This window comes from Dermacentor andersoni, chromosome 5 (genome assembly GCF_023375885.2).
Source record: "Dermacentor andersoni chromosome 5, qqDerAnde1_hic_scaffold, whole genome shotgun sequence".
In the NCBI taxonomy this organism is placed as follows: domain Eukaryota; kingdom Metazoa; phylum Arthropoda; class Arachnida; order Ixodida; family Ixodidae; genus Dermacentor; species Dermacentor andersoni.
In genome coordinates, this window is record NC_092818.1 from 97,338,024 (window position 1) to 97,363,430 (window position 25,407).

Below are 25,407 nucleotides of genomic sequence, written 5' to 3' on the forward strand. Positions count from 1 at the left end.
TGGCGCCACCCACGATGGGACCGGGAGACGAAGTTCCGCCGCAATGTCGTGGGCCCTCTGGACAGCCTGGAGTTGCATGTGGAGATTGCTGCTCTTGAGCGATTCCTGCCATTGTTCTTTCGTGATGGGTGGAGAGGCGTTAAGGGCTGGGCACAGCCAGAGCATGTGTTCAAAAGAGCATGAGTCGTGACCACATTTGGGGCACGACTGTGAGTGGGCAGGATCTATCCTGTTAAGAGACCGAGGAGAGGGATACGAACGGGTTTGCAGAAGTCTGAGTGTGCTAGCCTAATCGTCGGTAATTTTTTTTTTTGCTAACCTGTCTTTGAGAGATAAAAACATTAAACTATTAATTCCAGCCGGTTTCGTAGTTAAGGGCCAGAAGTCTATGTAATTCTGCAATGCTTGTTGAGTTCGGCGGGGCCCAGTCAGGCACGATGAAACTGTACTCACCCATCATTGTTGTTTATGGGACTTCAACAAGAGGTTTGATGTGCTTACCTGAAAGAAAAGAAGTTCGTTATTAGTATAGTAAAAATGGTGCGTGCTACCTACACCACTCAAAAAGAAGACAAGGTAACAAAATTAATTAATATATATAGCCCAAAACAACTGTGCTCTGGAAAAAGCTCGCTGCTGCGAGGATTCGGCGCATCTGTGACGCACGGTTACCGCTAGCGCGTACCCAAGGCTAATCATGGGCCTTTTCTAATTCCGGCCGTATAAGAATGCGGGTACTAAAGAAGAAATTCGATCTGCAAATTTGCGCACAGAAGAAACAATAACGCTGCATATTAGCCACGGTAAGTGAGAGGAATGCGGTTACTGGATGAGCTCAAGAGGAACAAGAGAGTGTTGGCTGCAGGCAGATGTAGCCTTTCAATACACTCCGGTAATGCTGCACCTTAGCGCCTCCAGTCTGGGAAGTTCGTAACCATTCAGAATCGCAGCGCAGGGTGGGAGAATAAGAAGACGCGTACAGCAATGCGTAGAAAAACAGACTGTGAGCCAGCCCAGGCTGATATCATGTGCAAAGCTCACGTCAGTCACAAACCTTCGACAATATGTGCTACCGTAACACACAAAAGTGCTTCGATGAAAAAGAAACACCAATAGAACATTATAAATAAAAAATAATGTAAATATAACTTCTAGCAGGCGTATGGACTTTCTCTGTGCCACGTTGTAACCTTTGACTAACCGTAGGCAGTGGCCTTCACTATTCTAGAACGTTCCGTATTCTAGAATGTTTCATCACTCGATGCTCTACCTGAAGTCCAGAAAGGATGGTAACGCCACCTCCCGACTGAAGTGTTCTCTACGATTCGTTGATATTTCACGGTGATTCCTGAGCGAAAGTTGTGCAGTCAAGGTCTGATTGCGACTACACACATGCACCAAACTGAAGGCACGCTTTTCATGGAAATACTCGCGGCTCGACGTACACTATTGTCCATCTCCGCTATGGTATCGCCACTTCTTGCCTCTGAAAGGCGTATACACACCATCACTCTTCTAAACAATTCGTTTGTCATGTTTTGCAGTTCATGTGAAGCGTGGCAAATGAGTATTACTTTCACCCAGCAGTGCCACAATTTCTTCCACTAAAAGCACATCACCATAATTTTTGTATAACTTCGTTTTTATTGGTTCGTCTTTAAATTTTCTGCACAAGTACTTCGGAGTCACTTTCGTCTCTAACTTATCCTGGTGCAACCATATCAGTTTAGTATTTAAGGAAGCTATAGAAGCATTGGCATATGCGTCGAACACTCGTTACTGCTCCAAAAGGAACTAAGCTTTTGTTGCATAAACACATGCATATGTCCTATTATAGACTGAGCTACTGTTGATTGACTGAGCACAGCCAATGTGATTGGAGTAAAATTCAAGCATTTCAAAAAAAAAAAAAAATCTGTCTGCTTCGTCTGTCACTGATATGAGAAATGTTTTTGCTGTCTTCTGCTCTTGCTACTTTAAACTTGACTTCTTTATTGTCGCGTCGTCACAAAGAAGCTTTAAAGTTCCTTCGCTACATCATTACCAGATCGTGACATCTATCAGGTGACTTTCTACCGATCGCCAAACCTTCTTGCGCGCTTGTCACCACCAATTCAATCGGGCACCCTTTCATGCTCATACTGATATGTTCACATACAGCTACTTTCCCTGCACAATAGAAGACTGGAATTCGCTACCTGGCTACATTAATTCTCTTCCGTTGGAAAAATTGCTTGTAGAACTGGTTATCACATATTCTCATGCTTCCGTGTTGCCTTTTCTACAGCAGTTGTGCTTCTTCTCTGTTGGACAACAATCATTATGTGCACTTTCGTTAAGGCACCTTCTGTTGTAATTTCCGCCCTTTCCTGCGATAGCTATCTAGGGGACTTATTCTGCGAAGATCACTATCGGTGACAGCGTCGTCTCGACGATGGTATCGCCGTCAGGCGCACGCTGATTGGTTGCTTGAGAAAAATTTGGATACAGGGCGCTTAGGCTTCGCCTGGGAGAGTGGAACGCAAAAGAATTGAAAGATCCCTGAGTGTTTCTCACGCTTTCCGGCAACTGCGCCTTATCTAGCCTCAATGTTTACCGGGAAAGGCTGGCGGCGGACGCTATGCACGAATGCGAGCGGACGAGCTTTCGGGTAGAAACGCGGCCTCTGTCGTGAGCCGCGGATGGGCGGAGGCGAGCGCCACCTGGATGGTGTTATTGCAAAGAACCGAGTGGGCCGCGCCGGTCTATGAATGGTAGAAACGCTGCGAAATGGACTAAGTTCGAGTTTCCGCGTAATAGAATTATGTTTTCTGGTATATCCAAGTTACAATCCGACGCTATCATGTCTGTAGGTTGCTTTTAGGCTGTACTTTAAAATTTTTTCTCACGCACCTTACTTTGAGGAAAACAATTAGTTTAGTAACGCCTCTGCGCCACGCGGAGGGCCTGCGTAGCTGTGGTTCGGAAGGATTTTTCGTAAACGATGTCCGACGCCAATACTGGATTTTTTTTTTGACACGGGGCCCGTAACGCTATCGCGTTAAAACCGGTTGAGATGATTGGCTGGTTGAGCACTATGTCACGTGAAGGCGATGGTACCGCCGAACTGATTGTCGAAGAATACATCGTTAGAGTACTAAGGAGGTATGAATAAATAGAATATATATTACCAAATACTAGCTGCTGCACACGACAACAACGCATGTTCTTTATTCGAGTGTATAAAAATCACGTCTATGCATATGTTCCCAGAAGAGTTTCATCTTATTTCCGTCATACATGCTGTCTGAGATGATTTCCCTTCTAACAAAGCCACATAATACACGAGGCAATCCTCATCCTTAACCGATAGTGCCCCATAACTTCGGAGCAACTCCATGACCATTCATTTCGTGTTTCTTTTTACGGACAAATGTCTTGATCATTGTTTTCTGAATCCCCTATTCTATTCAACATGCTAGAATTGCCCGGGTGCTCTCACTCTGCTAAGCAGATGCTTGACATCTTAAAGATCGAATGACCCATGTGAGAAACAGTGTCTATTTAGTTCCCCTGCGGAAGCGGCCTTGTGCTAAACCTAAACATTGTGTCGGACCTTTTTTAATGAATCGGTGACGGTTTTCAAGTACGCTACTTATCATTCCTCCCCCCCCCCCCCCAACCCAACCCACCCTACGTGCCCCTCTGGCCTCTATTGTGCATCAGAACAAGAAACTCCCGATTTATCGCGACTGCCTCGTTTAAAGCCTGTAAAGCGTGCTTTGTCTGTAAATCTCGCATGCTTGTTAAAGAAGTCACCCCTAGGTAACAATCAGGAGATGTAGGTAAGTTGCTACAGCTGGAGAAGCTGAGAGCAGCATGCTTTCGACTGGTTCATTTCACTTATCGAGAATTGAAAACATTGCATAGAAGTAAAAAAATCAATATATTCAATAACAATCGAAGCCTGCCGCTGGAAAAGCATGATTTATTATGAGTGTTTTGGTGGCATCGATGACAAGGTGTTTGATTGGAGGCTGCAGATATTGCAGTAAAATAGTGAATCGTGTTCGCTAGCGACCGAAGCCTCCCGGCGAGGTCCTGGTGATTATCATTGAATCACTTTTTATTGTTCCGTTTGATAGCCATGACCAAATCACATGTGTATCATTAGCTCAACGTACTCATGCTGACGTTTCCTCTCAATTTCACGAATTGTCATCTGCTGTGTCGCTCTCATAACGAAGTAGAAAATAAAAACCTCCAAAAGTAGTCGTTAGTCACGTGGCAGGAAAGCTACTGGTCTCTCAGCTCGCTATTTCATTTTCAAGGTATTAACTCCTAATGTGTTCGCAAATTTTCCGAAGTCTTGAAATCACAAGGTTCGTAAATTCCACTATGCCTGGATTAAATTCACTGGCGTTTGGATTATTTCGGCTGGCGTTGGGATTAAATTGAGTGGTGTTTGGATTAAATTGAGTGGCGCTCGGATTAAAATCACTGGCACTTTGATTAAATTGACTGGCACTCTCATTAAGTTGACTGGCGCTTGGATTCAATTGAACGGGAAAACCTGTAGTCACTTGCGTAGACCGTCTTTGGCGGTGCGTCTCGGACGCCAAAGTGAAGTAACATCCGTACCCTCAAGACGAAGGAAGAAGACCGTGGATCTTTACTATTGTAATGTTTATACGTAGGAAACATTTAGCAAGCATGGCTATCAACACATACGTGAAAGTGAAATAGAAGAATAACAACGGGCAAACCAAGTTGGGAGGTGCTAACTGCTAGCGCAGTATGAAAAAAAATGTCCTTCATGATAGTGCATAATATCGCATGCGGCGGGCGGCGGCTTTTATCCTGGCCACGGTAGCTTTAAAGCATTTGTCTAATATCGTCGGCAAAGATGTGCGGCGACCATATTTCCAGGCTTGAAAAAAAAAAAAGAAGAAAAAGGGAAAAGCTAGATAAAGAAGTATAAAGGACTCTCCCGCTAAGAACTGCCCTTTTGGAATCTACATAATTGTACTGCTTTCACCGAGCTTGACTTCCAACAAAAGGTGGGATGACGCATGTTCGAAGCACGAGAGACAGTAATTAGTGCGGAAACTTTGTTTCATTGCTTTGTCATTGGTCTCTTTGTATCGAAAAAAAAATGCTTAAACTGGAATTGAAAAATATTTAAGCAAGACACCAAAGACAGGGAGCATTAAGGTTGCTCTGCGGTTTGAAATTAAAGAAACTAGCGTCTGAATTTGAAAACTAGCATTTTTGTTAGGTTGTGTAAGACCGATATACTATAAAGTTCACTCTTTTCATTTACATGGGTATTGCCATTCGCAAAATAGCCAAATGCCATAAGCGCAGAGATTTACGGCAGGCCCCCGCTCCCGCATGATAATGATGACGATTCATTGGCCTCCCTTGAAATAGGGCATTGACAAATAGTCACCTAGCCTGCTTCAGTTAATCAGGTATGTTATAAATGCGTTTCAGTTTAGCATTTTGTATGCACATCATTAATCTTTTTGTCTTCCTTATCTTTTATCTCTTTCTTAAAACCTAGTATCACTGCCTATACCTGTAACGCATCCGGTCCTATCAACCTCTTACTTGCTGTTTTTCCACCAATATTCTGAATGTCTCTTCCTTATCTTGAGTGCTGGCTGGTTGATGCATTCCGTCACCTTAAGTCCAAGCGCTTCTGGAATGTGTGCGTTACGTACGGCTATCGCTGGGTGAATACTTTCGCATTTCATTAGAATATGGTAAACGTACTCCGGATTCTGCCGCAGTAGACACGTGCTTCATCTTGTCGGGAATATTTGCGCCGGTATGTTTTTGTCCTTAGGCCACCAGCTGGAGCCTCAAATAGCAACGCACTACCTTTTGTGTTATCGTACCGATTTTGTCTTCCAATTTCTTTCTTGCCAACCTTCTAAATCTTCATGGTCATTTTTGTTTCCATTTTTTTTTTGCATACAATTTGCTGTCCCTGTTTCTCTCCCTTTTTTTCCAATGACTCCTCCTTTGCCTATTTACACGTTCAATTACCCTGCACTTGGTCGCCAACTTTCTTGGTCTGTTCCTCCATTCCGTGTCCACGCTTTTTAGGTACGGATATTTGTGCACTTTAACCAGCAATTTCTTTTCATTTATGTTCGTGAGTCTTTATTCAAATATAATTTTGCTCGGTGCTTGTCTGACTTCAATGTAGTCCGATCAAATGGCAACACGCACTCCCCATTTGTAGTTTTACCGTGGGCTCCCAAAGCCGACCGGCCTAGTGGTTTGTGGATAGCTTCCAACCCCGAGAAGATATTCAATTTTAAGCACAGAATGACGTTTGCGAATATTTGCGCTGGCACCCTTACTTCCCTTCCAGATTCGACGCCCCACCTCACATTTATTCTAGCCCCAAGGTACTTATGTTTCATTAATGTTGCATTGCGCTTCCCCTTTAATTTCAGGTTATTTGGTTGCTGATTGAGTAAGTCTCCCATTTGTTCAAATATACGCCCAGGTATTTGTATTGCTTGGCTATGAGTATGATTTGCAGTTGAATTATTAGCACGTGATTACTCGTATCTTCATTGAAGATCATAATTCCTGCTTTCTTTGTGCTAAACTAAAGGCCCAGCCTTGTCGCCATAAATATCCGCAAATGTCTGTAAATATCTTGCACTGTCCGCTAATAGCATTATAAGGTCTATAAGGTCTTCCTATGCCCTTAACATAAATCAACGAGAAAAAAATGGCGCCTACTGCCACTACCTTGCGTGATTTAGTTGAACAACAGTGGAACAAAACTAATATTATGGTTACAGACTATGTGCTACTACTGACACGCGTTTGTCGATAGCCAGAATATCTTTACTGCATACTGGCTGTTTTCATTGCCTTCGACATGAAAAAGTTGGGATGAAAAGAAAGAAAAGTGTTTCTAATCTATCTTACCTGAACAGTGCGCCGCAAGAAGTACCTGCCAGTGTTCTGGTAGCTATATACGCATCTGTAGGGTTCCGATATTACAACCGTGCTAAAAGTAAATGTTGAAGAAATTTATTTTTATAATAGCAGCGCTGATGCAAAATTACCCAGCGCACTGTATATTTTACCAGTGTTGATTTCGGAAAAAGAGGGCTACATATTTTGAATCCAGCAAATCTATTCCGCAATGCCAGCAATTTCATGAAATGAATTAAATTTAAACTACACGGTACTAGTATTTGAACATAGAAGTACAACTGTCGGTGTCGATATAGTCACTATTTTTGAATATTTTTGTGGCATCTGCAAAGATTCAAGCACTTCTACTTGGTAGGTTATCAGATGGCCAAACATGAACGTTGAAAGAATTCGATTCTCATTTCAATTATTTAAGAAGGAGGACACTTTAGGTAGCATCAACATGGTAGAGTTTTTTTTTCTTCTGCGTTTTCTTTATATATGTTGCCAAGTATTGCCAAAAAAGAGAAAGTTGTTGGCTGGAGTCTCGTAATGCGAAGTGTCATTGAGTTTTCTCTCTGCTATTTTACGTGTATTGCTGAAGAAAGCCTTTTAAGTAGGAATGACGATATTATAGATTTAGCGCTGCCCTTATGAAACTGAAAATGCTATCGGGTCTTGTGCGAGTTGCACTTGGTCCCGACCATTTATGTATAGGGAAATCCGCTGACGGATGGGCAGATATCAGTAAATAAAAGGACATTTTCAGATAATGCTATTTTTTATCGCCCTCATATATTCGCGTAAGCATCTAGAACGACCATTACGCAAATAGTGAGGGCCCGTTTGTCATGACTGGTGCCTCGGGTGTAGTTGCAAATGATCAGGAGGAAAAAGTTGGATATGATATTCAGATCCTGAGGACGATGTTCAGAAGGAATCAGTGGATGTTAATCTAAGCATTGCTTAAAATTCAATAAGGACAAATTCCACAAGCAGTAAACCTTGTTCATTTCCCTACAGCTATCTGCCATCGTTAGAAGTAAAAAAGCTGTGTGTTTCGTGTAAATACAGGTCTTTGAAAATATTGATGAAAAAGACCTTGTGGCAGTGTATATACCCACCTGTCACTTTTTACATTTTGTGAAAGCATTATCACAAAATGTTGTTGCTTTAACACAGCTTGTCTTTTCAAAAGAAAGCACTGTCAAAAAGAAGACCATTCTTGTCAGTGTGTCTATGGTCTACTTGCATTCAGTACTGCTACTCCACTGGGTCAGTTTACATATCTGTCGCAAACAGTAATAACATTGTGCTCTGGAATACAACTAGGGTATGCACAATGAAATCTATAACGTTAAGTGAATGCGAAAGTAGGGAAAACCTTCGAGGAGATTTGCATGCACAATTATATGCCGCATTAAATAGCTTTACAAAGTTTCCAAGTTATTCCTCTTCGACAATATTTGCACTTAGAGTACCGGAGTCGCATTTCTTCCTACGCGTTCGACAACATAACTATGCGCTTCAAAACTACTCAAAATTTATAAACAACTGATGTTCCCGAATGTTTACACCGGTAAATATTAGATATCAATGTCACTCGACTTGGGCAGCACCGGCAACGTAGATTCTTAGTGTCTATGACATCGTTATGTAGTTAAGGTTAAAAAAGTAGAAAATAGAGGACTGATAGGCAAAACTGTCATGAATGGTTGGACTATGAGAATAAATTTTTCTTTTCTTTAGTAATTTCTGTCTACAGACGAGAACTTAGGAGTAGTAATACTGGTCTACACATACATCTGGCTGAAAAAGTCACTGATAAAGGCTGCGTTACTTCTTAAAACAGCGCGTAGCACAAACACTAAATAAACATAAATTGGCAAAGTGTTCTTTATTGCACTATTTCCACTAATATAGGAAAATTGCTCAATAGTACAGAAAACGTTCGTAAAACTTTGTTTTCTATTTTTCTTGTCTACGTTTTCTTTCTTTTTTCCGATTTCGTGCCTGAACGACGGCGGCAGTACATCTGTGTCATGACGGGAATTTCCATATACTTCCTTAAAACTAAAGCCATCTTGCTGCAGAAAAGTTCTATCATTCTGGATACAGACCTTCGTTGCATTTTATTGGAATCAAGTATTTCTTTACCGATAAACAATTTATTAGACCTGAGCAGAAGCTGTCCAAAGCTATGACATTACGGCAAGTTAGTTCAGGAACTTCTGGACGTCGTCACTACATGTCTTTCACATTCAGTTTGAGTTTCAGTTTATTATCCATTCAACAAGCACTCATTATGTACAGATAGCATGCAGACTAGAGTCTCAAAGTTAGCGATTTCAACGGCACCCTCGGTTTAAAAAAATTGTATACAAGACGTGGGTTAAAGCAGCGAAATTAAAAAAAACAAAAAGTACAGGAAAACAAATGAACGCGCGAAATGCAATATATTGTTGAGTGACAATAAACAAATCATGTATATCCGATGCATAACCGTATAGCAGAACATATTGGGCATAAAACTATTTTAAAAAAATAATATTTTAATTGGTGTGTCAATGCATTCAAAGATGACGATTGTTTAAGGGAATGCGGTAGATTGTTCCATATATATAACGTTGAAAATGGTGATGTAATTTATCCATAGTTGGTGTTACATTTAGGTTGTAAAACGTTGAAATTATGCCCAAAGCTAGTACAGTTGGTAGCAGTGAGTAATCTGCAGTCTACAAATTCGTAAACAAGGTGTTAAATAAGTTAAAGAGGAGAATACTCAAATGATACTCGAACAATCCAGATACAAGTAAAATAAAGTTAGCCAGAGGTAGCGGGAGAAAATAAAATTAAATAGAACGAATAAAACAGCATGGTTCAGTATTTCTTGAATAAACTAGACGTGCCAGTTATATGTGCTTTCTCAGGAAGCAATAACATGGGTGATATGACTATGAATGAGTGCAAAGTATAAAGATAATAATTCGCGTTCTGGAAGAAAAGCTCGTGATTTAATCAAGACTGTCATGCCGAAAAATGTTTTTTTGTTTAACAAAAACAATATGACTAGTAAACTTCAAGTTACAATCTAACTTTATGCGAAGCAATCGCACAGTCCGCAGCAGGAAAACGGTGACGCCTGACGATGCAGAGGTGACATGCAGAGGACACGGCAATGTCTTCTGCATTGTTTTAAATATCATGAACTGAGTTTTGACAGGGTTTAAAATTAAATTATTCAACTTACACCATTCTACAACTTTCGCTAGCTCAGTATAAGGAGTAAGGTTCTTAAAGACTTGTCTGGTATGGAGATAGTGGTATCATCGGTATAAAGAATAGTATTAGAAGTATTGAATAAATCCGGTAAGCAGTAAATGCAAACGCAAAACAACAAGAGTCCAACTATTGAGCCCTGTGGCACGTTTGCTCATTTTCTGAGTTACCTTGCCACCTCTCTTGTTGACGGCAGACTTTTTGCTATTTAAAAAACGTAATGTACCAGCATAACTGAACCTAACATAAATGGTAAATATGCTTCGTTGGCGACGAAAATAAACGCGATAAGAGGAAAAACTTGAAGGAAAAAATGTAACAGGTGAGCGGTGAATTAAGAGTGAAAGTTGAGGTCGCTTATTAAACGATTAACGCTAACAGAGGTGAATCGGCACTCAGCTTACCTGCTGAATGGAGTGGTCTGATGCAACAGAAAAGTACGAGTCATTTTACGTTCAATGACATTTCATTGCGAAGTTTTTGGTGCAATGCTATTTTTCCTGCCATAAGAGCACGACCCTCTTTATTGCAAAAACACTGAGGCAATGAAATCAGTTCAGTATTGTGAGCTCTGACACTATGTTCTATTTATTTTGTAAAAATAAAATGTTTAACAACATGACAGTTTTAAAGTATTTTACTTCCAGCTCCTTATAGATGTCACCGTTCATAGTACTTTTATCTGCGTCTTTCCCCTTGCTTTCAGAGTGTGCGCGCCAGTAATATTCAAGTGGATTTACGTCAGCATGTGACATATGGTTGCGTACTGCTCATGCGTGCAAGCTCAATTGTAAGTGTAAACCCTACTTTAAGCATTAGTTATTATTACCTCTTTCTTCAACTGGCACGCAGACCTTTCGTGACTCTTTATGCTACGAGAAAACATTGACTGAGAATCCACAACGGCGGCATAACATAAAAAGAGTCCAAGACGTGCTAACCCAAGGTGCACACGTACTTGAAGGGAAATCCAATTAACTCGTCAGCCTCCGTGCGATGTGAAGACAACCTCCGTGTTGCAGCATAAGGCACGACGACGGCTGCGGGGACTCCGCAGATAAAACGCTTGAATAACATCCGAGCCGGCCGATGATGGCTCGTTTTCATTAAGGAGTGCAAGTCTTAATGTTATGTGCGTGACGACGATGTCGCGACTGCCACGAACTGCGAGAGGAACTAAACAACGTAAACGGCGAAGAAGCTTTGCTCTGGAGGAGAAATTGTTGAAGCGTTGCGAGTCCGTGCATCCGAGCAGCGCGCTTAATTTAGGAGCTCCCAGTGGAAGGATCTCGCGTCGGTGACATTTAAAATTCAGGACAGGTTGAACTGCTGGCTGTTACATCGCATCATGACCTCTAGCCACTTTCATGAGCGCAAGTTTAAGTTTGCTTCGTTAAGACGGCGCTGCCCTTTCCGTCGTCTTACATCTTTAAAAGGTAACTTCACTATGTTCTACCTCTCCATTAGATAACTGAATACTTAAAATTTATTTATTTCGTTATTTCTAATGTAGTGTGGCAGGAGCTGTGAATTTCCGTTAATTGTAATAGAGAATAATCTGCAGATCTCCTGAAGAAAAAATGATGACGAGCTGGGGCTGTGTTTCAGCATCGCCTCGGTGTCTAAGACTGGAACTCCACCAGTCGCATGCTTCCCTCCCTATTTTACCATGCCTGACGACCCTGGGGTTTTCCTGGGTTCGTCTGTTATCTGATCCGGTACGCCACGGCAACAAGACCTTCCCGCCGTAAGGGACACCGAAGACGATGGCGTACAGGACGTTATATAATCGAGTGAGTGAGCATAAGAAGTGGGATGACGCAGCTATGCTTAACAACGTCATCGTCTACCTCTCTGCAGTCGGCCATCGCCCACCTCTGGGTCCGCAATCATGAATCCTGGTCGACATTTAAAACGAGTTTTGCGGAAGTCTTCGGTCGACCTGCTGTGCCCCAGCTTCGGGTGGTTCAGTTGTTTCACCGTGACATTCAGCAAAAGGGTTAAAACTTGAGCTGCTGCACTCAAGATGTGGTCAATTTTTGTCGGCGCATCAATCCTGCCATGCCCGAATTGTCATGATGAATGTAACGAAATACATTGAAGACGACGCCTTCTAAATGCCCGTTGTTAACAACCCTCACGCATTGACGAGATCATTACCCTTAGCCAGAGCTACAATGAGCTCCACAAACAGCGCCTTTCTAGGTACCGTGTTGTCGCACCAAACAATAGGCTTTCGGCCCTAACCGACAGCTGTAGTGTGGCCCCAGCTCATTGCTACTTACTGGACCAAATCAAGCACTTTGTTATAAAAGTCGTGGGCCAACTGTCACTTCTGCGTGGCGCCTATGCTTTCGAGTCTTCCTTGTCACCCCAGCTCCGACGCGTCATACTGGAACAAGTCACCGACGTACTTCCAGATACTCATCAGCCACCTTGAGTTACTATGTTCCTCACACTTACGATGCCGTCGTCGCTAAGCTAAGACCCCAGCTTACAGCTACCAGCACATGACCACAAGTGGCTTCTGCGTGCCTCCGCCGTGTCTACGGCCGCCTCATCAGCGTTTCCCCCGACCTGGTCCTCCTGTCTTCAACCCATGGCACACCCAGAAGAGCCTGCCCTCTGCTACGCGTGCGGCTTTGCTGCTGACGTGGCAAGGTTCTGCCTCTGGCGGGGTTGGTGCCTCCTGACTCTGCATGAGCACATGAGAACGCTCTTGACTCACCATCCCACCCTGCTTCATCTGCTCCTCAGTTCGACGTCTCGGCTCCTACTCCACAAACATTCGACACTCATCGATCTCATCTTCCCCAAAGCCGTTCACTTTCCCCCGTCATCCACCGTCCTTCACAGATCCAAGAGAAAAACCTAATTGACGCAGGCAAGAATGCGACCTCGTCGAACTGTTCAATACCTCGTTTATTCCAGGTGAACCTCATTCAAGTGTGTGCCGAAGGTATCGCTGTTCAACGCTTGTAGACACGAGAGCTGTATGCAGTATTATTGATTACCGACCTGCTTCACCGTAAGCTCTGCAAAGTCGCAACGCCGTTTTCCGCCATTGCGCTACGCACATCAAGGGCTGAGCCATTTGAAACTTTAACAGTGTGCACTGTCTGGATCGTTGTTCAAGACAGCGTTTTTCCTACTAAGTTCGTTGTTCTGCCACACAGCTCGCACGATATCATTCTAGGGCGCGACAATGTCTCAGATAACCACGCAATCATCGATTTTGCCCAAGTCGACATTGCGTTGTCTCTATTGTGTTGAAACATTTTCGACGATTCGCCTCCCTCTTCCCCTCTAGTGTTAGTGGTAGCTGACACCGAAATTTCTCATTTCTCTTCTGCCCTTGCGTCTGTTTTCTTATGTCCAGTTAGGTATCTTTAGATGAGAACGTATCTTTAGACTAAGTATACCAAGAATATATACAGTGTGTCGCGGTTCGAGAAAATGCCGTTCTGTGGTCAGCGTAAAGGTCAACCATAGCAGTCGGAGACTTCTGCACTGACATCTGCGGGTCGCTGAGAATGTGACTCGTCATTTTCACAGAAACAATGTGTGACTTGGACATAGGGTTTAAGAGTTAAGCAAGGCACATGCCCCAAAGCGGCTTTTCCGAGGCTACGAGTGTACATGAAGGCTCATGCTTGTTTCCCCTTATCCTATTTCCTCGAAACACTCAGAAAAACGACAACAACCTCAACGATTAATTCTGGCGTCTGTGTGCTCTACTGCTGCACTTATGCAGTAGCACGCAATATGAAATATAGCGAGTATATACTGCCCCTATTTTCTTATTGAGAAATTTTGGTTAATAGAGCGCTTATCAAAACTGCAATTCAGGAGTAGCCTAAAGGCTTGCTTGCTTGAGTTTAGAAGCAAATAAAGTCTAGAATTTTTCTCACCAGGATGATTTGATAAAACTCAAATAATCATAGCTTGACAATTCCTGAATGCATGCATGGTACCGTTGCTGTCGTAAGTAAGATTTGTGCCTGCAATATGCTATAACAAGTTTCCTAGGGCTGTCCCGTCAGTAAGTATTCAGTTTTACTTCTGTATGACTGGAAAGCACGTTATCGTCCTTCAAATCATGTACGATACAGTTTCATGCGCGAGTAACCTAAATATTGGCTTGGCATCGAGCTGCAGGTGAGATAGGAAGGGCGCCTGAAGTACCCTAAAGGTACTGGCACCGAGCCGCCAGAAATCAAATTTACTATTTGACCGTGAAATTGTTGTCTTTTACCGTCTTACAGATCGAGTAAATTAAGTTCCAAGCTTGACATATGCATTGTATGAGTTTGGAGTTAATGGGTCTCGCAGTTTCTCTCGTTGCATTAGTTTCGAGTGCCATTTATCATGGACATTAAATTTGCGCTGAGGGGACGCAATAGGTCTACCAACTAGCGTCGTTTCCAACGCATTCCTAGAATTTGTGGTCTGCCGTTGTGTAACCTTCTCACGCGACCTTTTTCATCGACCCCGCTGACCTTTCGCATAGTTCTTGCAGCTACCGTATTATACTTTGCTCGTCTCTAGAATAGCATTTGACTTTCTTAAGAGCACGCCAACGTACCATTACCAGTGCTTGACAGCGCCGAAGTTTACTAATACTTGAGCGCTTTTCTTTGTCGTTTACTTCGGAGGATATCTTGGTAGCCAAAGTAGGAAGGATGGCATTAGAGATCTCCGTCCCTCCACCTTTCCTGTCCCTGACGCTTTTCCCAGGAAGTCGTCGACTGCACTTTTTTCCCGTCGAGTAGTTCTTAGTATCCCAGTCACGAAGGCAGATGTGGAGGGAAAGGGTGGCCTTGGAAACGGCTGCGCGGAACCCAAGGCTTCCTCGGAAAATCTCCAAAGCGCTTGGTGCGCACTTAGGAGGAAAGTATGCGGAGGCAGACAGATGCCAGCTACAAATCCTAGGTTTTCGCGGATAGCATTTCACCCCACTTTCGTTTGCGCAGCGCCCGCAATAAGCATGCCTTCCGTAAGAGAGCCCGAAAAGGCGTAGGAATTGAAGTGCTCAAGGAATTGTTCTTGTCTTTCCTTGTAATACAATAAATCTTCCTTTGCGGGAGATGGCCAAACACTGCACCGGGGACGCGTGCATGTATTTAAAGTTTTCCGGCTGCAATGTTTTGCGAATAACCAGCAAGTCAGCCTCCTGAGTCACAACCCGAAGGAATAACAGGAAGAAAAAAAATGTTTCTTTTTGATAAGAACTCAGTTAAAGAGGAAGTTCTAGCCCTTTTGAAACACTAATTTTTCCAGTTCAAATACAATTGAAACGCGCATTTGCTCCGAATAAACAGCAGCTGAAGCAATCTGAATAAAATATGTCTCATCAGGCTTAGTTTTTAGGAACGCAGAATGCAAAATTTTCATATATATGCTCTAATTGTTCTGACAAAGGTTGCCCAAAATTTAGTAAAACAATATTAGCACGCAGCTTACAATTCAGTGTCACAGCTTATCAGGTATTTTAAAACGGCGAGCTTAGTGACAGGTACTTGTTCCGAACCCTCCTGTGGTACACATGGTGATGACAAGCGAACTACGAGTACGTGCAACGCTGTTTGCATAAAATGCGGATTGCAGAAACAAAGAATACAGCCTAGGCTTTCAGGCGACTATCAGGTAGAGAGAGGGAGGCCTGCTATACGGGCTATTGACATCGTAAAGCGCAAGCGCGGGTAATTATTACTGCAAACTGAATTACTACCAGAACACTGGCTTTAAACGGCGACATACATATCACTTCTTCTACTCCGTTAAGCGTCGCCTATCAGAACTACCTCTTATACAAACTGCAATTGACGCGATCACCACTGTTTGTTTTATGTGATGCGTGCAGGGACTTCCATCAAGTTTTGTGTGTCTGTAGACGCTTTGAGATCACAAGAGCCGTCCTGAAATCTGATTTAACTCTACGGAGTCACTCTTTCAAGCTGCGGCTTTTCTCGTACCATTAAGCTGCGCTGCTAGTACTTTGCGCGAGATGGATAGCCTATTAGTCTTTTTCCTTTGCACTATGGCCTGAACTTGACGCTTGATTGCTACCGTTTGTGCTTGTGCTTGTCATCGATGTACCATGCGAACGTGTCTACTATGTATGAGGGTGCTATTCATGGTGTCACCCTTGTTATCTAGAGTACCATATGCTAGGAGTTTGGTCAGGCAGCAATCATATAAAGATATTTCTCTCTCTCTCTCTACGTAACACTTCTTCCAACACCTGAGCCTCAACAAACGAATACAAAACAAATCTACATTAAAAGTGAGTGCGGATTACGACACTATTCTGAAATATTCACTTCAGCCCTTTGTGTGGGTGTTGAAGCATGTGTATTTGGCGGCGAGAACAGTGCTTACAGGAATGGCAGGTATCGCACAGTGAGCGGGACGTCATAACGTCTGGAACCACTTAGGACGTTGGAATGCAGATGAGGAGAATTATGGAAGCCTGTACAATTGTGAAATACGAAACACTCTTTTTCTTTCAAGCAAAATCATTCTGCGAGTTACTTGTGACACGACCGGTGCAAGAAACGTTGTCCTAAGAGGCAGTCGTAGAATATCAAGAGAGAGAGAGAGAGGGCTCTTTATTAGAAAAACAGAGAATTTTGCCGGCGCGTATATAACCGCTGGCATGCTACTCTGTATAAGGATGGGGAAAGGGACTAAAAGATTCCAGAAAAGGGCGGGAGATAAAAATGATAAAAGTATATATGAAATGTCCGAGTGGACCTGATACTAAGATTTACAGGTGACATGGCGGGTAAATTTAGGCTTTTGTATAGTAAGGATGCAGTTTTTAAAGCTTTCCTATTTGACCAATTTCTGTCAGGTATTTGAACAATAAATCGAAAACCCGTCGCTGTTTTGAAGGGCCGGGCATTGGACCTAAGATGCTCGGTAACGCTAACGGTTCGTGGCAAATCATGTCCATTTGGTGCTCAAAAAATTGTCTCTCGTCGCGGTACGCGGGGCATTCTAGTAATATGTGCTCAATTGTATGAAATCGTTCACTACTCCATTCATACACAAATGACAAAGTAGGGGTCCTTTTTGCGCATCGAAAGTTGATAAGCTTATATGTGCGCGCAATCTTTAAGCCAATATGTGCCTCCGCCAAGGCTCTCGTTGACCAAGCGTGATGCCCACTGACGGGCCCCGATCTCACCTAAATGTACTTCTTCCTCTTCTTTCGAACATATAATAATAATAATAATAATAATAATAATAATAATAATAATAATAATAATAATAATAATAATAATAATAATAATAAATCTGCGAGCAGCAGGTTTTTCCATGTATAAATTTGTGGAGAAAAAGTACATCCGATTTATTGCATCTAGAGGTAAGGCTAGTTAAGGTGAGAGTCTGTGTTAGGTGTTTGGATGATGATGATAATAATAATAATAATAATAATAATAATAACTATTATTATTATTATTATTATTATTATTATTATTATCCAAACACCTAACACAGACTCGCACCTTTACTAGTCTTACCTCTAGATGCAATAAATCGGATGTACTTTTTCTCCACAAATTAATACATGGAAGAATCTGCTGCTCGCACTTGCTTTCTAATGTGCGCTTTTAAGTTTCGCAGGAAGCCACAAGAAAACAGCGCGCCTTTCAGTCTTCCGATTCTTGTGATCCTCCATCTAGAGCGCAGGCAACATATAGGTCGCCCAGTCAGAGTGTTTGGATATCTTCTTAACTAATGTTTGTTAATGTTTGGCTGAAAGGAGTTGCAGAAGAATTTCAATAACTGAACAAAAACTCTCCTCTCTGTTGTGTGTTCCGTCATTCTGTAATCCTTTTCTGTTTCTCCGCTTTTGCTTAGTATTCTCTTCGTGTACACATTTTCTGCTCTGTTAAAATCTGTACGTGCTAAATTATAGTTTTTTTGTGTGTGTGTATGCGCGCGGGTGTATGTGTGTATGGGCTTTCACTGTTTTTCCTGTGCATTGTTTTGCCGAGTGCCCGAGCATGAAGACGCTCGGGGTTGCTCCTGAGCTATTTAATGAAACGTTTCTTTGATTGATTGATTGATTGATTGATTGATTCATTGATTGATCATATTCCCATGTGGCGAGTGCCGTCGCGTTCACTATACGGGAAGGGGTTAGCAAATACACGGGAAAGAAAGCTGGTAAGATTACAATGAATTTTATGGGAAAGAAAGAGATACGAAAAGTGAAACCGAAGCTACACATTGTTTGATACACAGAAAGAAAAGCTACGAAGGCGAGAGACACTTCTCTTGCCACTCCCCTCCACGGCGAAAAATATAGTGCGGCACATTTGTCTCACATGCTTCATTTATTTCGATGTAAAATCACGTTCCACAGTTATATACCCCAAAATATGCCGTACTTATTACACTCAAGGCGTCGTAAATGTGAACCAATTTGCTACCAAATGAGTGGAGTGGCACGTTTCTGCGACCAGCGGCCCGCCACATCACTTCCTCTCGCGGCAAAAAACGTAGTAGGGGCCATGCTGGGAGCACAAAGCTTCACAAATAATGCGTCATTTCACGTAAGCTTGCGTCCACAAAGTCTAGTTGGGACATACGAAGTAGGTATAGTGTAGAAAGCGCCCCAGCTATAAGACAACTGCACTGGGAAACGCGCGGAATGAGACTTCATTGAACGCAGTAGTTGCGCAGCTTCCGCAGCGTTACTTGCTAGTGTATAAAACGGAGCGTATTTATCGCTTCAGTTCGCGTTTTCTTTTGCTCGCTTTCTTTTTCTTTTTGCATTCATTCTCATCATGGCGGATACTTTCCTGTGCTATAGCGGTGGTTGTGGTCGAGAAGCATGGAGTTCGCGCGTCATGTCAACCTCGTCGCCAACACTGCAGTCTGCGAGCTAAAGAGGTCGATCAAGAGCTGTCGGCCGTAAAAGTATGCTTTCAACAGGTCATATAAATTGTTTGCTGATAAGCAAACGTAGTAGCTATTGTAAGGGCGGCGAGCACTGTTCATTAACATAACAGCAAAGTCAGGCCATATAGAAGAGAACTCTCATATGCGATATTTGTGGACGGACAATCACATATCCCTGATCAAAGCTCCATGAATGATGTAGTCACGCTCGGTGGTTATTGCTTTGCTGCTGTGTCTAAAGCGAAGTGCGATGTGCCTCAAACCAGGTTCGACTGCTTCAATTTGCTTTGCTAGAACAGCCTGGATGGTGGTTAGATTGATTTCAATTGTAGACCAAACCTGGTTTGTAGTGTCTTCAGCCGCGTGTAATCCAGACGATTGTAAACATAATGCGCTATACTTAGTGAAAGAGAAGACGGCCGAATGTGGCATTGGTGGGGTAACTTTTTTGCATAGCTGCCGCCTTTCAATGAAAACCAGGATAGTGTTCTTGCTTTGTTTCGGTTACGGAAGAGCAAACAAAATGGTGCGCAGAGCAGAAAAAATTCCGCGATATTATTGCGATAGTAGTCATATGTATACTCCGGGCGCATTTATGCCGTCGCCGTCGCCGTAATGTTCTGCATAATGTCCAAGTGCGATGACACCGTTGCCGCGCTTTGTATGCTGTATGTGCGAGGGAAAGCAGGTGAGGGAAGCCGACGATCGCGGCTCAGTGTGGCGCGCATGTAGGAAGAAAAGCGGAGAGCAAACGCGCCATCTTCTGTCACTTGAAAGGCCGTGGAGGGATGGGACGGAAGTAGGGGGGCGGGGCGGCGTTGCGCTCCGGCAGCAACTGCGCATTTCGCGAACGGGCGCAAGAGGAACTGACTATCACACCTTAATCTCGCGCGCCATACGTGGAGGAAAGCGCGGAGGCAGCGCGGGAGGGAGGGTGCGAAGCTTTTACTCCACCAACTACAGTGCGCACTTTGCACGGCCGCGTGCGGACGCGTGCGCCGTATCTTGAAAGGGATCTCCAGAGAGCCCATATTTTTGTGCGCTTGGTGTTCTCGCCGCTCTTGCGTTGAAGCAATAGACCGCACGAAGGTCCCTTCGATCACTGCAGCTGCCACGGTAGCTCACACCAGCGTTTTGACAGAGAGTATCCGCGCTCATCGAATGCGATGTGTTCATGTTTGCTTGTGCACGCTGTTGTGATCGGCCGTTCACCCCGCGACACCCTTCGGTCACGGTTCGCACGATTGTGGGGAACGGGCCGACGGCCTCATCGGGATGTTTCTTAACACGCATGAATTATGACCAGCGCGGGAATACCTCGTTCATGAGAGGTTTCAGCGATTAGAAATGGTACGGCTGTCACCTGTTAGCAGCACAAACTGGTCCCCTCAGAGTATGGCGTGTCAAAGCCAGAGATGCGCTTAGCATGACCGGCCACCACCCCTCAGAGCACTATCGACGTAAGCGAAAATGGCGGCCTCCTGGCACCGGATTGGTGGGACCTGATGTCATCGACCCCCTGGCACTGGATGTGGGGAAGTGACTAAACAAAGATGCCACACGGCATAAAAGGAGCTACGAACGGCGGGAGAAGATGAGCGACTACAAGTTCATCAACTTTTCTGTATTTATTTGCATTGTCTTGTACCTATGTAAATATATACGCGTTTGTCCAACGTCCTGAATATCGGACCCAGCATCACGTTCACTCACTCCTCCAAAAAGGAAAGAGGATCTCATGTCTTCGAACTCCTATTTGCAACATTGGTGGCAGCGGTGGGATAGTCTGCACAGAGCTTTGACTTCGGCATGATGAGTGCACGACCATTTCTCCTTGAGAGTTGCCAGGCTTAACGTGGTTCTTCCTGTTAACAAGGATGTTAGAAGCCTTGTTGAAAGATACTTTGCTTCCACACTTAATTGATTGACAAACTTGCCGACAAAAGATAGGTAGCCATGGATTGGAGGAAGTTGCGCAGAACGGACCTGAACGCGATATGCGGGGAATTCGGGACGGAATGTGGGAAGCAGCTAAAGAAGGTGGAGGTCATCGATAGGATAGAAGCAAGCGGAAGAGATCAAGAGGATATCGTGGAGGCTTGGGAGGATATTTAGGAACATAGGGAATGCGAACGCAAAAAGGAAAACGACCAGAGATAGCGAGAGCAGGATGAAAGCGAACGTGAAAGGGAAGAGTATCAGAGAAAGCGATAGCGGGAAGAACGCGAAAGGGAAAGGCAATAGTGAACGCGACAGTTCAGAATACAGATGGAGGAATTGGACAGGGAACTCCAGTATCTCAGGGCGCTGCTGGCACCATCTAGGCTGTATGTATTCGAGGACGGCGAAAACATAGAAAGTTTTCATAAATTTTTCGGGAAGGTTTGCGCAGAAGTGCAGTCGGACCGTGGCCATTGGTCGGTAGAGTTGTTGGGGTTATTTCCCAGTAATGTATCCTGTTGCTTGGCTCGCCTTTCCGGCAAAAACTTCCAGAATTACGATAAAACCAAGAATGCGTTACTGCGGCTTTAGGAATTCCTGTAGAGCGCGAGAGAAAGAATCAAAGTGACCAATTCAAAATTTGTACTTTGGAAGAGACTGAGGTTGCGCCAGTAAATGAAGTGCACGAAAAGTGCGAGGTGGCGAAACCCTCTGAGATAGAGCGTGAGCAAAGCGAGGCCGTCGCTGGTCTAAAAAGAGAGGCCGTTCCGGAGAGCGTCCCTTGCGAGGAGGAGGCTTGTTCCAGCAGCCATGAGAACGCTAAGGAGACGCTGGAGACCTTCCTCGTATCCGACCGCTTGAGCAATTTTCCGGAATCGCGGAGGATAGATTCAGATGCGGTGGCGGCCGAGCCAAGAAGAGACTCAACGCAGCTGAACGGAGCGGCGATCGCTGAGGGCCCCAGCATCGGTGACTGCGTAATGCAGTCGTACACTGAAACCGAGCTAGCGGCCATCCCGGAGAGCCCTCCTTGTGGGGACGAGTCTTGTTCCAGTAACTGTATGAGGGTCAGTGTAAGGCTGGATACCTTCATCGTGCCTGAGCACTAGAGTGACTCTCTGGCGTTGCCAAGGATAGAGAGCGATCCCGAAAGGCGTTCCTTAAGGGGACGAGGCTTGTTTCAGTAGCCTTAACAGTGGTGGCGCTGAAAGCTTTCCTCATACCACCGCACATGAGCGACGTTGCGGAATCGCCAAAAGAAGAGAATGCCACGGTGGCTAAGCACGGCAGGAACCCGACGCTCGGGGTTTCTAGCGGCACATTCGGTCACCACCAGGCAGCGGAAAATTGGTTTAGGTGGCACAGGATCAAAGGAGCTAAGTGTTCGGCGCAAAGAAAACTCGCGACATCGCAGTGCGTGAGCCCGAAGAACAGGCCAGTGCTCAGAACCAAAAAGAATTCATTGGGGCAATTCAGGAAACGTAGGCGTCGCGAAAGGCTAATTACGACAGGAGAGGGCGCGTCTCTGCGATTAAGGGTGCGGGTGAAAAGTTCAACGGGGCTGAGACATGCGCGTCGGAACCGGGTCGGTCGAACGGTCACTGAGGTGGAATACGCTGCGAGAGCGAGGACGAAGGGAAAATAGGCATTCCTCCCCCGTTTACGGCATCCTACTCGGGCATGAGACAGCAAGCCGCGAGCACACAGAGTGACAGTTGATGGCAGAGGGCAATCTAGGTCTTGCACCCCATGTGCTCAGCGTGGCCCAAAGGCAGCCAGTCGGCGACCCAATCGAGCGCGCATGAAGAGAGAACAATTGTAGACTTGAGCGCTCGTATAAGTCTTTTTTTGTTGTCGTTAGTGTTGTTTCTTCTTGTAATTAGTACGCGATGCCTTTTTGTTAGTTATTAGGAACGTCTTGTCATTTTAATAGTTCGCGGTGGAAAGCAATTTTTTTCAGAGGTTTTTTTTTATCATATAGAGTGTAGTTGTTTTAGGTTTTAAATACCACTCTGTGAATTAATTTAGTTTGAAGTTATGTGGTCAGCAAAGCCCAGTACGTTTCCCTTTAGAGGCGCTGGTATGGGCACGTGGCGTTGACCGAACGAGTAACTCGGCACGCGGCACTGACTCCTTTGTCCATTTCAATCGCTGTGACGACTTCCGTGTTTCAAAAGGGCGCCTTTTCCTTTCGTTTTGGCGACTTGTGAATCACGAGCTACGCGGAATTTTTAGTTCGGAGGGGCGAAGTTGAGGAGACGGGAAACGTTGCCGGGGGAGGATCGCAGTTCTTCGAATTTCAACCTCGCTGTACCGTGACCAAACTGGCAGCGGTCTTGGGGCCGTTTCGATGGGGAGGGACAAAGGTGGCTAAAGGTACCCGACTCATGAGCTATCTCATTTCTTAGGAGTTTATGCCTCGATAGGGAACATAAAGAGGTTGTTTTTTTTGTGTGTGAGGGTTTTACTTTTTGTCTGTCCTGTTCTAAATGATCTCCAATTGTTTATTGTTTGTCTCAGACCTGCGTGAGTTGCGCCTTCTTTGAGCCACGATAAAAACCCAAACTGACAAAATTTTAGGCAAACTACTATTTAAACTTCATCGTTTAGGACCTGAAACTTAATTTACTAATTAATTCGTTTAGGCTAATTTGAGCAGTGCTCTTCTATGGCTGCCTTTCTGGCGCTCACTGGTTCTGTCCTCGGGATTAATTAAGGGTGAGGGAGTATCACCTGGCATATCTCGGAGGGGGTTCGGGGCGCTAGCCTTGTCGCTGCTCGGGCGCTGTGCGGACTTGGTCACTAAAATGCCAGTTCCGAGCCAACGATCTGCAGCCAACCCTTCCTCCAAAATGTCCATTGCACGTGATCCTGCCGGCGAGCCCGGGACTTCGAGCTGAAGCTGAGCGTACTGAGAGGCCAAGGTTTCCTCAAGGGGCACTGATGAGCTGCCCCCTTGCAAGCCCTCTTCCTGCCGGTGGACGGATTGTTGTGATCGGTCTTTCAACTCTCCCGGCGCGCCTGGGACATTAGGCCAGAACTGCGCCCGCTGTGCGGCCGAGGTCTCTTCTAGGGGCACTGATGAGCTGCCCCCTTGCAAGCCCTCTTCCTGCCGGTGGACGGGCTGTTGTGATCGATCGTTCACCCCGCGACACCCTTCGGCCACGGTTCGCACGATTGGGGGGAACGGGCTGACGGCCCCGTCGTGATGTTTCTCGACACGGATGAATTATGACCAGTGCCGAAATACCTCGTTCACGAGAGGTTTCAGCAATTAGCAATGATACGGCTGTCACCTGTCAACAGCACAAACTGGCGTGTCCAAGCCAGAGATGCACTCAGTATGACCCGGCCACCACCCCTCAGCGTACGATTGGCGTAGGCGAAAAGGGCGGCCTCCTGAGACCGGATTGGGGGAAGTGACTAAAGAAAGATCATACGCGACATAAAAGGAGCTACGGACGGTGGGAGCAGATGAGCGACTACAACTTCATCATCAACTTTTCTGTATTTCTTTGCCTTTTCTTGTACCTATGTAAATATATACGTGTTTGTCCAACGTCCTGAATATCGGACCCAGCCTCACGTTCACTCACTGCTCCAAAAAGAAAAGAGGATCCCCGAGTAGCAACAGCGCTGACACTATACGTGTTGTTAATCCTTGTTAATTAAGTTAGCGAATGTTTTCAAGCTTATACGGTCGATAAAACTACTATGCTTACTTCTTATACCTGTCTGCTAATCTGTTATCAGAAACGATGCTTTGCTTCTCGTGCGAAACTGCTACATTTTTTTTGCACCCTCCTTAATAACGTTTAGCCTGCGTTACAAAAAAAACAAAAAAAAAAAAACACGCTCTTTAAATCCCATATCGAGGCTCGCTGCAATGACCCGTGTTAACGGCTGTTGATGCGTGCACCATTTTTCGCTTCGAGATCGCAGCGTTTCGCACACAAATGTCGATCGTTGACCGCTTGTTTAGTAGTAAATAAAGCGAGTGCAACACGGTTATCGGCTCTGTTACCCGTGAAAATGGCCACCTCTGAAAGGAACTTCCATACCTGCTTCCATTTTGCTTTCTTGCATCATATAAAAAAAGGAATGAAGTTCGGCATTATGTTACACTCCTGTAACACGTGAAGGCGAAAGGCTGCTGCGCACTTGGTAATGCGCCGTCTGGCATCGTCGCGTTGCTGCTTTTGCAGTTCGGCTTCTCCGAATCGTTATCGACGCTTTGCTGCGGCTTCGCGCGCTCGGAGTCAGACTCGCGCCAACGACGTCTGTCTTCGACTGTACGTTGCATCCTCTCAGCAGGGGATTGAAGCGTACGCTGTTATTTGTGTT